At 36.8% G+C, this 13,634-nt stretch overlaps 1 protein-coding gene across 11 annotated transcripts in view; it reads left to right on the top strand.

The window, feature by feature from the left end:
• Positions 1 to 13,634, top strand: part of ZMYM4 (zinc finger MYM-type containing 4) — a 165,916-nt gene that overhangs the window by 38,392 nt on the left and 113,890 nt on the right. The window contains exon 3 of one of the 11 annotated variants that reach the window (XM_059134850.1): positions 7,398 to 7,518. The exons of the other annotated variants lie outside the window; for them this stretch is intronic. The gene's annotated coding sequence lies outside the window, so the exon portion shown is untranslated. The remainder of the gene's footprint in view (positions 1 to 7,397; positions 7,519 to 13,634) is intronic. 11 annotated transcript variants of the gene reach the window in all.

Here is a 13,634-nt window from a genome sequence, read left to right on the forward strand (position 1 = left end):
ATTGGTACTTAAGTTTTGGGTGAGTCAAAAGTTGTGTGTGTGTGTGTTTTAAGGTTTATCTGTTTTTAGAGAGAGAGAGTGTATAGGGGTTGGGCAGAAGAAGAGACTCTTTCAGACAGACTCTCCACTGAGCAAGGAGCCCCACGTAAGGCTCCATCCCACAACCTATGAGATAATGACACAAGCTAAAACCAGGAGTTAGATGCTTAACAAACTGATCCACCGAGGTACCCCATATGTGGATTTTTGACTAGGGGTGGGGTCCATGCCCCAAACTCCATGATATTTAAGGGTCAACTGTATTTGTTAGTAAGTTTTGAGAGAGATTGGTTGTGATAGAGAGTTAGAGATGGGGATTTTAGCTGCCTGCTATTATGGTTAACTTTACACTTGGAGATCTCAGAATACTCTGTAGTGTTCTCATTTACTCATTTCCAAATAGTACTATTAGAGAACTGTTTTGAAGTGGCACAGTTTTAGCTTAATTAAGTATATTGTGGTTATTTTTGAATATTTTCTTTTTATTCTGTAGACAACCGTCATTGTAGATGATTTGAAAGATTTTTTAAAAGTGTAAAGATAAAAATCTCTTGTAATATCACTATTTAGTGTATTTATAATTATGGCACATTTATCTGGCATGCATGTATGTATTTTATTTTAGAGATGAACGTATGCCCTTAAAATTCTTTTTTTCATGTTTGGTGTATAGTTGTATAAATTTTAAACATAAGTATAGGCTCCTGTAAGCACCACAACAAATAGGATAATAACAATTCTGTTGTTCCAAGAAATTCCTACATGTTATCCCTTGTTGTCATGTTCTCCATTTCCCCTTAACCCCTGGCAATCACAATTTTATTTTCTGTCACTGTAGGTTTTTTTTTTTAGAATATCATAAATCGATGCATACGGTATTTTTAGCATTTTGAGACCAGCTTCCTTTTAAGAAATTTGGATCCCACTGTATAGGTTGTATTACCCTTTCCCTTGTTGTTATTGTTATTTCACAGATGTATAACAAATCTCTATCATGTAATGTTATTTTTACATTTAGTTGTCAACATGTAAAATAAGGGGTATAAGAATGGCTTGTATTTTATAAGTAATACTTACTTCGATTGTTACCAGTTCTTTATTTCTAATAATCTAAATTTTCTTATATTTTACTTTTACATAAAAAACCTTTCTTAAAGTTCTTTTTGAGGAGGCTTGCAGACAGTGAATGCTTCTTGTTTTCTTCATTAGAGAATATCTTGATTTCATCTTTATTTCTCAAGGGTATTTTTATTGTATGTAGCTGTGTGGGTTGACATTTTTTTCTAGCACTTTAAAAGTGTCTCCTGGGGTGCCTGGGTGGCTCAGTTTGTTGAGCATCTGGTTCTTGATTTTGGCTCAGGTCATGATCTCAGGCTCATGGGATTGAGCCTTGTGTTGGGCTGTGCCCTCTTTGTGAATTCTGCTTATTCCTCTCCCGGTGCTCCTTGCCCAGCTTGCACATGCTCTCGCAAATTCTGCCTCTCTCAGATAGATAGATAGATAAATAAATAAAATCCTAAAAAAAAAAAAAAAAAGTGTTGGCATTCAAGAGATCTGAGAGAAATCTGCAATGATAAGTAATATGCCATTTTTGTCTGGCTGTTTTAAAGATTTTTTCTTTGTCTTTAGTTTTTAGCAGTTTCATTTAAGAGTTTCTTGCTTTGGATATCTTTAGATTTATCGTATTTGGGATTTGCTTAACTTGAATATGCTGAATTTGAGATCATGACCTGAGCTGGTATTGAGAGTCAGGTGCTTAACTGACTGGGCCACCCATGGTGTCTCAGCATCTGCCATTTTAATCATTATTTTAAAATTTTATTTATTTATTTATTTGATACACAGAGATCACAAGTAGGCAGAGAAGCAGGCAGAGAGAGGGGAAGAAGCAGGCTCCCTGCTGAGCAAAGAGCCTGATGATGCGGGCCTGATCCCAGGACCCTGGTATCATGACCTGAGCCAAAGGCAGAGGCTTGAATCCACTGAGCCACCCAGGTCCTCCCGTTTTAATCATTATTAATTAGGTTTATAGTTCAGAGACATTAAGTATATTCATATTGTTATGCAAAGATCACCACCATCTCCAGAACTTTCTACCTTATTCTTTGTAAAGTCTGCATAGAATTCATAGTATAATGTGTCTTAATAAATCATTTAATCATTTCTCTGGAGGGACTTTTTTCTATTATTTCGTTGTTGAAAATAATGTGGCAACAGATGTCCATCCTGTGTTGTAAAGGCACAGGAACAATTTTAGAGGGTAAGAGATTTGTAAAGATGTGTGTTGGGGCATCTGGGCTCAGTTGTTTAAATGTCTGCTTTGGGCTCAAGTCATGATCCTAGAGTCCTGGGATTGAGTTGCACATCGGGCTCACCACTCCATGGGGAATCTGCTTCTCCCTTCAGCCCTCCCTCCTGCTCATGCTTTCTCTCTTTCTCTCTCTCTCAAATAAATAAAAAATCTTTAAAAAAATCTTTAAAAAATCTAATCTAAAAACATTAATCTTAAAAAATCCAATTTAAAGACCTAAAAAAATTTTTTAAAAATCTTAAAATATCTTTAAAAAAGATTAAGTGTGTGTTAAGATAAAAAACTTTTACTATATTATCACTTGTTGCTATTCCTTTTTAAAATGTTCATAATAAAAGTATATGTTATATATTAAATGTACATATAATTTATTAAGGCTTAAAATTGTATTTTCTGCTTATCAAAGTGATACACACATGTGCAATTTAGATGTGTATAATTGGTCTGTTCTTGGTTTCAAGGGATAGGTTTCAGGTCTATGTGGATCCTTTAAGAAAATGAGCAACTGATTTTAAATCTAAAATAGCATTTGCATTCATTTCAGTTAAGAGTTTAGAGATACGTATTTTGAGTGTATCTAGTTTCTATACCTAGGAAAGCAATTTACTAGTTTGCTCATAACTAATTTATATGTATTATGCCTTTTTCTGTCCTTTAGAAAGAGATAGCATGTATGTAATTAGTAAAATATTCGTTCAAAAAGATGAATAACTCTAGGGGTGTCTGGGTGGCTTAGGTCACGATCCCAGGGTCCTGGGATCGAGCCCCACATTGGGCTCCCTGATCGCGTGGGTGTAGCCTCTTTCTCCCTCTTCCACTCCTCCTGATTGTGTCTTTCCCACTGTCCCTCTCTCTGTCAAATAAATAAATAAAATCTTAAAAAAAAAAAAAGATGAATAACTCTTGTATAAAGTGAATGATCCAGGCATGCTGAGTTTTCCTGTTTGTTAAATATATATATTTTTAATTGGTTTCCTATATGTTGGTCTGTTAGATAATCTGGAGTTAATGTAACATGACACTATAAATTATGTTGAAAACTAAGAACTACGAAAATTTAGTTAGAAATTATTTTTTGTGACAGTTTTTTTAAGCTTTTATTTTTTCAAGTAATTTCTATACCCAGTGTGGGATTTGAAACTCAAAACCCTGAGGTCAAGAGTGTTATGCGTTACAGACTGAGTCAGCTGAGTGCCACCATTAAAGAGTGTCCTATTAAAGAGAGTGAGAAAGGAGGGGCCAAGAGAGCAGAAGAGCAAGAAATATAAGCAGGCTCCACATACAGCACAGAGCCTGACATGGGGCTCAGTGTCACAACCCTGAGATCATGACCTACTCCAAAATGAAGAATCGAACACTTGACTGACTGAGCCACCCAGACACGCCCAGGTTGTCCCTATTTTTTAATGGCATTTTACGTTTGAGCTCTCTGGCTTCTGCCTGTATTATCTTGTGTAATGTATTAAATGTTATACTAAAGTACAGCTACATACAATCTTATATTAATTGTAGTTTGGGGAAAAAACACAGAGTTTAGATTTTGGTATTGTCTTCCATGATCAAAAAAGTTAATGGGATATCTCCAAGGGAATAAATATTTTAATTACACTGGGCTTGCCTTTAAGGTATTCTTTAAATAGAAGTACTTTTTGATTTCTAGTTACTTCTATAAGACACACTCTTCTAAGAAATTTAAAATATTTAAATTGTATTTTCTCTTAATATATATCCAGGACAGTCATTATTGGGCAGTGATGAATATAGTGACTACCAGTATTGTTTGATGTCACTGCCTAAGGGCCAGAATTCATTTTGCACCCTTAGTGCAAATGTCAACACGTAAAAATACAAATAATGTGTTAGTATTATGGCAAAAATAATTTTCACTTTGGTAACTCCTGAAAGGGCGATGGGACCCCTAAGGAACAACTATTTCTCGGGTTTTCTTCTTTTTTAAAAGTTTCTTATATGGTTACAGATCTTTACAGGCAGAGTTATCTTTGCTTTCTGTCTTTATTTCATAAATATTTTGGGGGGCGCCTGGGTGGCTCCTTGGGTTAAAGCCTCTGCCTTCGGCTCAGGTCATGATCTCAGGGTCCTGGGATCCAGCCCCGCACAGGCTCTCTGCTCAGCGGGGAGCCTGCTTCCTCCTCTCTCTTGGCTTGCCTCTCTGCCTACTTGTGATCTCTGTCTGTCAAATAAATAAATAAAATCTTTTAAAAAAAGAAATATTTTGAAGCTAGATATCAGTTGGTTCTTCAATTTTTTTGTCAACGTATATGATTTTGGGGATTTCTTTGGATTGATATTTGTTTTTCTGGTTTCTGGCAGGTTTACCTCTTGATTGAAGTCAGGGTTATGAGGTTTTTATTTTCACCTTAAATAATTGAAGAAAGCCTTTATTTGTTGTAAATTTTGTAATTTACAAGTTCATACTTGCTGTAGATTTTAGGAAACACTGAAAATACTTGCCTTGAGTAACATAGATTTTTAAATTTTTATTTTTTTAATCATAGATTTTATTATAAATGTTTCTGGTTTTCCAAACTTAAAACAAATTTATGCATTATGTTGGAGTATTAAACTTGGTGACAAGTTTAGTTTAATTGTTCCAAACTTATACAGAATCATGGGAACATACATTTCCTCCTTCATAAGTTCATGTGTAAGGATAAATATAGCATTCTGTACATTCACATTGAAAGGGAGACATTATCCACTTACTCCAAATGACTTTAAATAGAAAAAGTCTAGATAGCTTATGTTTCTTCTTAGCTGTTACAAAAAGAAGTCATGAAAGAAGTCATTTTAAGGTGTTAGCTTTTCACAATTGAATCTGGTTTTGTTTGAAGCTGTTTTCACAGCAGTGACTAAAAATCTATACTGTGAATTTGGTGATAAATTTAGACTTTGATTTCTTCTCTTTTTATTAGGTTTTTATAGCTATCTAAACGGATTATTTCCATAAAAATACATAGTGTAAGTTTAACACTCAAGTGGTACATTCTGTGAATTTTTTTTTTTTTTTAAACCCTAGAAGTTTACACCTCTAATCCCCTGCAGGTATTTTGTCCACACTCCAGCCTCTCCCCACTCTGGTAACCAGTAGTTTCCTATATCTGTGAGGCTGTTTCTGTTTTGTTTTGTTTTGATTTTTAGATTCCACATCATATAGTATTTGTCTTTTTTTTCTGTTTGACTTAATTCACTTACTGTAATACCCTGTAGGTCCATCCATGTTACCACAAATGACAAGATTTCATTCTTTTTTGAGTGGGGTGGGTTAAAGACTTTATATTTTATTTTATTTTATTTTGGAAAGAGAAAGCCTGAGAGTGGGGAGAGTGAGGGATAAAGAATCTCAGGCGGACTCCATGCTGAGTGCAGAGCCCAGTGTAGGGCTCAGTCTCCTGACCCTGAGATCATGACCTGAGCTGAAATCAAGAGTCATACCCTTAGCTGACTGAGCCACACTGGCATCCCATGATATCATTCTTTTTATGGCTGTGTGATATTCCAGTGTATATATATGTGTGTATATTTAATGTATTCACATGCCCACCCAAATCTCTATCCATTCATCTTTCGATGGACATGAGGTTGCTTCCCTGTCTTGGCTATTGTAAATAATGCTGCAGTGAACATGGGCGGGCATATTTCTTTGGAGTTGTGTTCTAATTTTCTGTGGGTAAATACCCAGAAGTAGAATTGCTTAATTATATGGTATTTCTACTGTGAATTTTTTGAGGAACCTCCATACTTTAATTTTAATTTTAATTCCAGTGTAATGTACAGTGTTATATTCACTTCAGGTATACATTGTAGTGACTCAACAATTCCATATATTATACAGTATTTATCAAGATTAAGTGTACTCTCAATCCCATTTACCTACTTCTCCCATCCCCCACCCATGTCCCTTCTGGTAACCATCCGTTTGTTCTCTGTAGTTAAGTCTATTTTTTGGCTTCTCCCCCACCCCTTTTTTTTCATTTGTTTTTATCTGTGAAATCATATGGTATTTGTCTTTCTCTGACTAGCTTATTTTGTTTAGCGTTATACTCTGTAGATCCATTTGTGTTGTTGCAAATGGCAAGATTTCATTCTTTATTATGGCTCAGTAATATTCCAGTTTATATATATACACCACATCTTCTTTATCCGTTCATCTGTTGATGGATACTTAGGTTGCCTCCATAATTTGACTATTGTAAATAATGCTGCTGCAATAAACATAGGGGTGTATGTATTCTTTTGAATTTGTATTTAAAAAAAATTTTTTTAAAGATTTTATTTATTTATTTGACAGAGAGAGAGAGATCACAAGTAGGCAGAGAGAGAGGGGGAAGTAGGCTCCCCGCTTAGCAGAGCCCAGTGTGGTGCTTGATCCCAGGACCCTGAGATCATGACCTGAGCTGAAGGCAGAGGCTTAACCCGCTGAGCTACCCAGGTGCCCCTGAATTTGTATTTTTGTAAGGGTCTGCATACTTTTTTTTCATTATGGCTGTATCAATTTATGTTTCTTTTTTTTTTCCTCTTACTTACTTTTCTTCTGACTGTGTACAAGTATTCCTTTTTCTCTGTGTTTTTGCCAACACTTGTTATTTTCTGTATTTTGGTAATAACAAATCTGATAGATATGAGGTGATATATTGTGGGTTTTGATTTGCATTTCCATGATGATTGGTAGTATTGACCATGTTTTCATGTGCTTGTTGCCCATCTGTATGTGTTCTTTCAAAAAATGTCTATTCATGTCTTCTTCTTTTTTAATTTTTTCTTTTTTCATATTAGGTTGTGTAAGACCTATATATATTTTAGATATTAACCCTTTATCAGACGTATAATTTGCAAATATCTTCTCCCATTGGGTAGGTTGCCTTTTCATTTTGTTGGTTTCCTTCACTTTGCAAAAACTTTTTAGTTTGATGTATATCCATTTATTTTAGCTTTTGTTGCCCCTACCTGAGGAGACTGATCAAAAAAAAAAAAAAAAAAATACTGCTAAGACTTATGTCAAAGAGCTTATTGTCTGTTTTTCTTCTAGTGAGTTCCTGGTTGTGGGTCATGCATTCAAGTCTTTAATGCATCTTGAATATGGTATAAGATAGTGGTCCAGTTTAATTGTTTTACGTGTAGTTGTCCACTTTTCCCAACACCATTTATTGGTAAGTGTGTATCTTTAATAATACATTTCTTTTTCTTTCTTTCTTTTTTATTTTTTTTTAAGATTTTGTTTCTTTATTTGAGAGAGAGAGACAGAGAGGGAGCATGAGAAGAGAGCATGAGCAGGGGAGATGGGCAAAGAGAGAGGGAGAAGCAGAATCCCTGCTAAGCAAGGAGCCTGACACAGGGGTTGATCCCATGACCCTGGATCATGACCTGAACTGCAGGCAGATGCTTAACCTACTAAGCTACTTAGGGTCTTCTCTTTCTTTCTTTACTTTTTTTTTTTTTAAGCTATATTATTTTTATATATTTATTTATTTATATTATTATTTTTATTTATTTTTTTAACCTATATTACTTATTTTCCTTTTAATTAATTATGAAATTTTAATTAACATATGTATTATTTGCTTCAGGGGTACAGGTCTGTAAATCATCAGTCTTAAACAATTCATAATACTCACCATAGCATATACCCTCCCCAGTTCCATTACCCAGCCACCCTATCCCTCCCTCCCCACCCCACAGCAACCCTCACTTTGTTTCCTGAGATTAAGAGTCTCTTATGGTGTGTCTTCCTCCTGATCCCATCTCGTTTCATTTTTGCCGCCCTATGCTCCACAACCCCTGCCCTGCCTCTCAAACTCCTTATATCAGAGAGAGCATACGATAATTGTGTTTCTCTGATTGACTTATTTTGCTTAGTGTAATATCCTCTAGTTCCATCCACATCCTTGCAAATGACAAGATTTTGTTTCTTTTGATGGCTGTACAGTATTAGATTGTATATATATGCACCACGTCTTCTTTATCTATTTAGCTGTTGATGGACATCTAGGTTCTTTCCATAGTTTGGCTGTTGTAAACATTGCTGCTATAAACATTCGGGGCACATGCCCCTTCAGATCACTACATTTGTACCTTTATTTATTTATTTATTTTTAAAATTTTATTTATCTATTTGACAGAGAGAGAGATCAAGATCACAAGTAGGCAGAGAGGCAAGCAGAGAGAGAGAGAGGGAAGCAGGCTCCCCGCTGAGCACGGAGCCCGTTGCGGGACTCGATCCCAGGACTCTGAGATCATGACCTGAGCGGAAGGCAGAGGCCCAACCCACTGAGCCACCCAGGTGCCCACATTTGTACCTTTAGGGTAAATACCCAGTAGTCTGATTGCTTGGTCATAGGGTAGCTCTATTTTCAACTTTTTGAGGAACCTCCATACTGTTTTCCTAGTGGCTGCACCAGCTTGCATTCCCACCAACAGTGTGGGAGGGTTCCTTTCTCTGCATCACCAACATCTGTTTCTTGACTTGTTGATTTTAGCCATTCTGACTGGTATGAGATGGTATCTCACTGTGGTTTTGATTTGTATTTCCCTGATGCCAAGTGATGCGGAGCACTTTTTCATGTGTCTGTCGGCCATTTGGATGTCTTCCTGGCTGCAGTGTCTGTTCATATCTTCTGCCCATTTCTTGATTGGCTTATTTGTTCCTGGGGTGTTGAGTTTGATAAGTTCTTTATAGATTTTGGATACTAGCCCTTTATCTGGTGTGTTATTTGCAAATATCTTCTCCCATTTTGTCAGTTGTCTTTTTTGGTTTTGTTGACTGTTTCCTTTGCTGTGCAAAAGCCTTTTATCTTGATGAAGTCCCAATAGTTCATTTTGCCCTTGCTTCCCTTCCTTGCCTTTGGTGATGTTTCTAGGAAGAAAGTTGCTGCGGCTGAGGTCAAAGAGGTTGCTGCCTGTGTTCTCAAGGATTTTGATGGATTCCTGTTGTACATTGAGGTCTTTCATCCATTTTGAGTCTATTTTTGTGTGTGGTGTAATGTAGTGGTCCAGTTTCATTCTTCTGCATGTGGCTATTTGATTTTCCCAACACCATTTGTTGAAGACACTCTCTTTTTCCATATGATATTCTTTCCTGCTTTGTCAAAGATTAGTTAACCATAGAGTTGAGGGTCCATTTCTGGGCTCTCTATTCTGTTCCATTGATCTGTGAGTTTGTTTTTGTGCCAGTACCATCCTGTCTTGATGATTACAGCTTTGTAATAGAGCTTGAAGTCTGGAATTGTGATGCTGCCCAGTTTGGTTTTCTTTTTCAACATTCCTTTAGTTATTCAGTGTCTTTTCTGGTTCCATATAAATTTTAGGATTATTTGTTCCATTTCTTTGAAAAAAAAATGATGGTATTTTGATAGGGATTGCATTAAATGTGTAGATTGCTTTAGGTAGCATAGACATTTTCACAGTATTTGTTCTTCCAGTCCATGAGAATGAAACGTTTTTCCATTTCTTTGTGTCTTCCTCAGTTTCTTTTGTGAGTACTTTATAGTTTGCTGAGTATAGAATCTTTGCCTCTTTGGTTAGGTTTATTCCTAGGTATCTTATTGTTTTAGGTGCAGTTGTAAATGGGATCAACTCCTTAATTTCTTTCTTTTCTCTTGCTATTGGTGTATAGAAATGCAGCTGATTTCTGTGCATTGATTTTGTATTCTGACACTTTACTGAATTCCTGTATGAGTTCTAGCAGTTTTGGAGTGGAATCTTGAGTTTTCCACATAAAGTATCATATCATCTGCAAAGATTGAGGGTTTAACTTCTTTTCTCATTCAGATGCCTTTTATTTCTTTTTGTTGTCTGATTGCTGAGGTTAGGACTCCTAGTACTATGTTGAATAGCAATGGTGATAGTGGACAGTCCTGCTGTGTTCCTGACCTTAGGGGAAAGCTCTCAGTTTTTCCCCATTGAGAATGATATTTGCTGTGGGTTTTTCATAGATGACTTTTACAATATTGAGGTATGTACCCTCTATCCCTACACTTTGAGGAATTTTTGATTAAGAAAGGATGCTGTATTTTGTCAAGCTTTTACAGCATCTGTTGAGACTGTCATATGATTCTTGTTCTTTATTTTATTAATGTATTATATCACATTAATTGATTTGTGGATGTTGAACCAACCTTGCAACCCAGGAGTAAATCCTTCTTGGTTGTGGTGAATAATCCTTTTAGTGTACAGTTGGATCCTATTGGCTACTTTCTGGTGAGAATTTTTGCACCCATGTTTATCAAGGATAGTGTTCTGTAATTCTCCTTTTTGATGGGGTCTTTGGGATCACTAGTTTTGGAATCAAGGTAATGCTGGCCTCATAACATGAGTTTGGAAGTTTTCCTTCCATTTCTCTCCTTGAAACAGTTTCAGGAGAAGAGGTATTAATTCTTTCAATGTTTGGTAGAATTCCCTTGGGAAGCCTTCTGGCCCTGGGCTCTTGTTTTTTGAGAGATTTTTGATGACCCGTTACTGGTTATGGGTCTGTTCAGGTTTTCTGTTTCTTCCTGGTTCAGTTTTGGTAGTTTATATGTCTCTAGGAATGCATCCATTTCTTCTAGATTGTCAAATTTGCTGGTGTGTAGTTGCTCATAATATGTCCTGATAATTGTTTGTATTGCTTTGTTGTTGGTTGTGATCTCTTCTCTTTCATTCATGATTTTATTGATTTGAGTCCTTTCTCTTTTCTTTTTGAGAAGTCTGGCCAGGGGTTTATCCATCTTATTAATTCTTTCAAAGAACCAGCTCCTAGTTTCAGTGATTTGTTTTACTGTTCTCTTGGTTTCTGTTTTGTTGATTTCTGCTCTGATCTTTATTGTTTCTCTTCTTCTGTTGGGTTTAGGAGTTCTTTGCTGTTCTTTCTCCAGCTCCTTTAGGTGTAGGGTTAAGTTGTATACTTGAGACCTTTCTAGTTTCTTGAGAAAGGCTTGTATTGCTATATACTTTCCTTTCAGGACCGATTTTGCTGTGTCCCAAAGATTTTGAACAGTTGTGTTTTCATTTTCATTTGTTGCCATGAATTTTTTCAATTCTTCTTTAATTTTCTGGTTGACCCATTCATTCTATAGCCTCCATGTATTTGAGGTTGAGTTCTAGATTCAAAGCACCGTGGTCTGAAAATATGCAGGGAATGATCCCAATCTTTTGGTAGACCTGACTTGTGACTCAGGATATGATCTATTCTTGAGAATGTTCCATGTGCACTAGAGAAGAATGTGTATTCTGTTGCTTCGGAATGGAATGTTCTGAATGTATCTGGGATGTCCATCTGGTCCAGTGTGTCATTTAAAGCCTTTATTTCTTTGTTGATCTTTTGCTTAGATGATCTGTCCATTTCAGTGAGGGGGCTGTTAAAGTCCCCTACTGTTACTTTATTATAATGTTGCTATATTTCTTTGATTTTGTTTAAAAAAAAAAATTCTTTTTATTTATTTGACAAGTAGGCAGGGACCTGCAGAAAGAGAGGGGGAAGCAGGCTCCCTGCTGACCAGAGAGCCCGATGTGGGGCTCGATCCCAGGACCCTGAGATCATGACCTGAGCTGAAGGCAGGGTTTTAACCCACCAACCCACCTAGGTGCCCCTGATTTTGTCATTAATTGGTTTATATAGTTGGCTGCTCCCATGTTAGAGGCATAAATATTTAAAATTGTTAGAACTTCTTGTTGGACAGACCCTTTAAGGATGACATAGTGTCCTTCTTATCTCTTACTACAGTCTTTGGCTTAAAATCTAATTGTTCTGGTATAAGGATTGCCACTCCAGCTTTCTTTTGATGTCCATTAGCATGGTAAATTGTTTTCCACTTCAAAACCTTAAATCTGGAGGTGTCTTTGCGTCTAAAATGAGTTTCTTGCTGACACATCTTATTTTTTTACCCATTCTGATACCCTTTGTCTTTTAATTGGAGCATTTAGCCCATTTACATTCAGGGTAAATAAAGATAGGAACTTAGTGCCATTGTACTGCCTGTAGACTGTTACTGTGTATTATCTCTGTTCCTTTCTGGTCTGTTATTTTTAGGCTCTCTTTGCTTCGAGGACCCCTTTCAATATTTGCTGCAGGACTGGCTTGGTGTTTGCGAATTCTTTTAGTTTATGTTTGTCCTGGAAGCTTTTTCTCTCTCTTCTTTTCTTTTCTTTTTTTTTTAAGATTTTATTTATTTATTTGACAGACGGAGATCACAAGTAGGCAGAGAGGCAGGCAGAGAGAGAAGAGGAAGCAGGCTTCCCGCTGAGCAGAGAGCCTGATGCGGGGCTCGATCCCATGACCCTGAGATCATGAAGGAGCAGAAGGCAGAGGCTTTAACCCACTGAGCCACCCAGGCGCCCCATCTCTCCTATTTTCAATGACAGCTTAGTGGGATATAGTATTCTTGGCTGCATATTTTTTCATTAGTGCTCTAAGTATATCATGCCAGTCCTTTCTGGTCTGCCAGGTCTCTGTGCATAGGTCTGCTGCCAATCTAATATTTCTATTGTTGTATGTTACAGACCTCTTGTCCCGAGCTGCTTTCAGGATTTTCTCTTTGTCAGAGACTTGTAAGTTTTACTATTAGATGATGGGGTGTGGACCTGTCTTTATTGATTTTGAGGGGGCTTCTCTATGCCTCCTGGATTTTGATGCTTGTTTCCTTTGTCAAATTAGGGAAATCCTCTGCTGTAATTTGCTTCAATATGCTTTCTGGCCCTCTCTTTCTCCTTCTTCTGGGATCCCAATTATTCTAATATTGCCTCATCTTATGGTATCACTTATCTCTCGAATTCTTCCTTTGTGGTCCAGTAGTTGTCTCTTTTTCTCAGCCTCTTTATTCTCCATCATTTGGTCTTCTATATCACTAATTCTCTCTTCTGCCTCATTTATCCTAGCAGTAAGAGCCTCCATTTTTGGGGTGCCTGGGTGGCTCAGTCATTAGGCATCTGCTTTTGTCTCAGGGCATAATCACAGAGTCCGGGGATCGAGCCCTGTATTGAGCTCCCTGCTTGGTGGGAAGCCTGCTTCTCCCACTCTCACTCCCCCTGCTTGTGTTCCCTCTCTCTCTGTGTCACTCTCTTTCAAATAAATAAATGAAATATTTTTTTAAAAAGCCTCCATTTTTTATTGCACCTCATTAATACCTTTTTTGATTTTAGCTTGGTTAGATTTTTAGTTCTTTTATTTCTCCAGAAAGCGATTTTCTATTATCCTCCATGCTTTTTTTAAGCCCACCTAGGACTTTGATAATCATTGTTCTGAACTTTATTTCTGACATATTGCTAATGTCTGTATTGATTAGGTCCCTAGGCA

This window comes from Mustela lutreola, chromosome 10 (assembly GCF_030435805.1).
Source record: "Mustela lutreola isolate mMusLut2 chromosome 10, mMusLut2.pri, whole genome shotgun sequence".
Classification (NCBI taxonomy): domain Eukaryota; kingdom Metazoa; phylum Chordata; class Mammalia; order Carnivora; family Mustelidae; genus Mustela; species Mustela lutreola.